The sequence below is a fragment of the Nelumbo lutea genome, chromosome 1, assembly GCF_056320005.1.
Source record: "Nelumbo lutea isolate HS-2025 chromosome 1, American lotus-T2T, whole genome shotgun sequence".
NCBI classification, from domain to species: domain Eukaryota; kingdom Viridiplantae; phylum Streptophyta; class Magnoliopsida; order Proteales; family Nelumbonaceae; genus Nelumbo; species Nelumbo lutea.
Window position 1 is genome coordinate 97298404 of NC_142684.1, and position 4356 is coordinate 97302759.

Consider the following 4356-nt stretch of genomic DNA (forward strand, 5'->3'; position numbering starts at 1 on the left):
TGCAATTGCTACAGCTACTACTAGACCCATCACCTTCTCCGCGAGCTTTCACATTTCACCTCTTACACCACCAATGATCTAGTGTGATAACATCGGTGCACTTTATCTTGCTACCAATCCTGTGTTAAGGCACGCACCGAACATGTGGAAGTAGATTTTCACTTCGTTTGCAAACCTATAGTGTTGCAGAGTTTTATTGATGTTCACTATATAGAGTACTCCACTGATCAGATAGTAAAGACCCTTCCAAATATGTACAGTAAGGCTCAGTTTGGAAGGAGTACTACAAATATGTACAGTATAAATATATACAAAATAATATAAAATACATGGTTTTGCACTGTAAATATTTGTATTTATAATCCATCCTCAGTTTGGAAAAGAGTACAAACACAAATATGTGTACAGTGCAAATACATACAATATAATACGAAAAAACAAGGTTTTTCACTCTACATATTTGCATATGTACTCCTTCCAAACTGAGCATAAGAGTCTCTCCCCCAGATACGTGCATGAGAACCGACACTTTTCTTTTATTTTCCTGTTTCGTATTTACCTTTTGATATATCAAACGTTTTCTGATAGAAGAGACAAATACTGCTGTATGTATAGAGGAGAGAATCGAGTTTGCAAGTGATTTACTCTATCGCATTCATTCTTCTCAAAATTCCTCAGAAATAGCTTTTTCAGGCTGTTTGTGGTTTGACAGAAAATAAGAGAGAAACAGAAATTAATTAGTAGAGCGAAAGTTCTTAGGAAATTCACAGAAGTCCTTGAGAACATTCCCTCAACATTCTGTCTCTCTTATTTTCTATCAAACCAAACACGTTCTTGAAGCCTCTCACTACGAAATAAGACTCATACTGCACTACCTCACACCCAATTCTCCATCTCTGGCTTTTCATTCAGATGGATGTTAGTCATATATAATGTATTAACCAACAAATCGTTTTGTTCGAATCCTCTATGGTGAAACCGGAGGGATACTAGGGATCATAATACAGCACGTCACCCTAATACGTGGACCCCACGTTTATGGAGGAGCTGATGTGGCGTATGGCGATTGCCCATCCCGTATTTCGAGTAGAACCATAGAGGATTCCAACTCCATATTGTTGCATACAGTATTCAGGCAGTAAGATTATATTCCCACTATATATTATCTTCTCTTCACATAAACCAAAATACTGTCGTAGAAAATTACAGACAGATATTACAAGCCATATTCATTATTTAACTAGCTATTTATTATCGTCCCCTCGCACAATTCTTCCAAGAAAGGGGGGGAGTTGCAGAAGGCTTTAGACTTTAGTACTCGTTCAATCACTAGACGATGAAGTCTGTAATTAGTTATGAATGGGTGTCTTCTTCTGAGCTGGAGTGTAATCCATCACCACCAGGTCTGCTCCATCTTGGTACTCGTTGTCTTTGGCTAGAAACTCACCAACGTGAGTCCCGTGATCTGTTCTCTCGGCCGGACGAGGAGCATGGAAGCCACTGCCACCCTTTGCCGCCATACTTCTTGCTGCAAATTAAGGTGTGAAGAAACTGATGATGTTAGAAACAAAGGAAGAAGGAAACAATTGAACAATGAATTCTTCTCAACTTGGAAACTTGATAGAATTAAAACTATTAAGGTTAATTGATTACCTGCGTGTGTGATGGAGAGAAAGAAGAAGAAGAAGTAGATGATAACAAGCAGAAGAGAACGTTTGCATGGCACCACAGGCTTCATATCTCTTCCTCAGGGAGAGTGGAAAACCAGAAGAGGATTTGTTTAGAGTAGGAGTTTAGTCGAACTGGATTGATTTCTATGGGGTTTCATTCTGATCTTTCCTACCATCTTATATAGATGTAGAGACAGTAGCTTGCTCGGTGGTTGAATTTGCGGTGCAACTTTTATCTTGTAGTAATTTTACGTGATTGTAGCTAGAAAACTCTTCTGAGTACAGAGATTTTGTTATTACTGTTTCTGAACTTCTTAGGTGTTCGATGTGATGTAACTATCAGTCATCAACGAAGAATTATAGGATCAAGCTAAGGTTTATCAATCAAATATGAAGTGATGCTGGCTTTGCTTAATTTCCAAATGCCAATCAATCAGATGGCTTTATATTTCTGTAGATGGGAACCATTAATTATGTGGTGATGATACTCCGTAGTGGTACAATATTAGCTTTGTGAGTAGGTAAGAGAATAGAGAAATCCTGTTCATTGGATCAGCATATGTGCATATATATTTAGTGCCAATGGTCCGTCTGTTGCATGAGATAATGCAAGGTAAGAGAAATTTCACACCCTTTGGCTTACTGTAATATTTCTAGAAATTTATTAGCTTGGGGCGGTAATTAGTATTTAATAATGTCATTTCATGTTCGGGTCGGGTCAAAAGTAAAAAACAAAAAAAGATTTAGAAAGAACAAACCTGAAACAACCGTCAACCAACCGGGAGAAAGTCAGATACACATGAATAGTTGGTGTTAGGTCGGGCTGACAGATGATATGATTATGTACTAACTGACCCATGAACAATTTGGGCACGAGTTAACGGGTCGGATCAATGACCACTGCATGCACCGAATAAAATTATCTGCAGATAGCTCAAGGCAATTGGGGTATGAACTTGGGCCCAGGTGGTTGGAATGATTTCGTGGAAGGAAACAAAGAGTTAAGGAAAGACTGCGACTGACCGACAGAGATGGGCCCAATTCATCTCCGGTAAGGGGGTCACAAAGGTGAGCAATGGCTTATTCTACGTGAAGCCATGTGGGATACATTGGGTGCCATGTTCTGAGGCCCACAGGCCCATCTTGTCCTGGGTGAGGTATATGTGAATTAAACATTTCATCTCATTCAAAGCAGGGAGCTTTAAGAAAATATGCTGTTGAAGACAAAGAAATCATATTAGGTGTGGGAGTGTCTCCAATAAAGCCCAACTTGGTCATATCTTGGAAGCACAAGAATCCGAAGCTCAGGTTCTGATCATGGGCCTCGAAGTATGGGCCTTCTTTCTAGCTTTTCTCTTCAGTGGTTGTTCATCGATCATCTTCCCTTGTTTTTTATCTACAGTTCTACACTCTTCAGAAATTGGATGAATGCTTATCTATGAGTGAGTTTCACATTAATCTATCTCCAAACATATCAACGTGGTACTCCCAATTGGGGCTCACGATTGCTGCAAGTGACCTACCAACCTGAATGCTGAACCATCCAATCAATGGCTGACCTACCCAAATGGTGCTCCGGTACAAATAATTGAATTACGCATGCGTAACATACAACTAATTAAGGACAAACATACGATCCTCCTGATCCAAGGGTCATTATAGACCAGACAAGAAAAGACTAGTCCATGAAAAGATCATCAAGATATGTGTGGTTCAGAATCAATGGATGTTGACCCATCGTTTAATGGGTCACAATTAAATCAAGATGACTAAATGATCACAACCATTGAATCCACTCATTTGAAGCTGGAGATCGAGAAGATTGATGAACAGTGAGTGAGAAAGGATTAGTGCATATCAAACAGTTTCTCTCTTGTAATTCAATTTAGCTTGATCTTAAACTAATAACAATATGAAGCAGTTTAATTCTGGGTATGCTTCAATCAATTTGTTGGGTTGCAAAGTTACAGACAATGAAAGTCACAGGGTGAGCCTTTGTAGCCAAACTATGAGTACATAAGGAGATATCAAAGGAGCTGACAATAACACACATTATGTTAATCAGGCTCTAGTCTCTCCAGATCCAGAGACCAGGGGAGGACCACAGACATCAGACCAAAGTTGGAGATTACACGTCTAACATTCATCAAACATAACCATATGGGCCTGCTTGATGGCTTATTATTTCGAATGTCACATCGAAGCCGACATCGTTTCGCCGTTCAGAGGCACATGGCTGAATCACATGATACCGGCCCGAGTTTGAGCTCTGAGGGCATGGCCGACCATGTGATGTTTTGGTTCATTCAGTCATTGAAATGATATTAATTTTGTTTAGGTTGGGTGATTATGAATTGATGATAAGGATCAGGGATAATATGGTTTGGTTTGTGGTCTTGTCTCTCCTACTGGTCTTCTATTTCTCTCCCCCTTAATTAGTTCTGTTTCTTCCTTCTGAATTCATTTCTACCTTGTAAGGGGAGCATGTAACATGTAAGCTTGTGGTACCACTTTCTGTTCCCCAAGAGGACCCTGACATGGAAGAAGCTCAAGGGCAACAACTCACATGTATATGTTGGTCATCTACACAGCCTCTCATGGTTTTGGCCATAGAAGATCTATTATTACAGTCTACATATGGTGACAGCCTCCATAAATGCAATAGAAGCACATAGCAAATGAGTAT

The 4356-nt window shown here is 39.6% G+C and overlaps 1 long non-coding RNA gene across 1 annotated transcript; it reads right to left on the reverse strand.

Moving 5' to 3' along the window:
• Nucleotides 1-1130: 1130 nt before the first annotated feature.
• LOC148876311 (uncharacterized) lies at nucleotides 1131-2083 on the reverse strand. The gene is made up of 2 exons (XR_016107881.1): nucleotides 1654-2083; nucleotides 1131-1528 (listed from the first exon to the last, which is right to left on the reverse strand). It is a non-coding gene; the product is annotated as an uncharacterized LOC148876311 (long non-coding RNA).
• Nucleotides 2084-4356: the final 2273 nt, after the last annotated feature.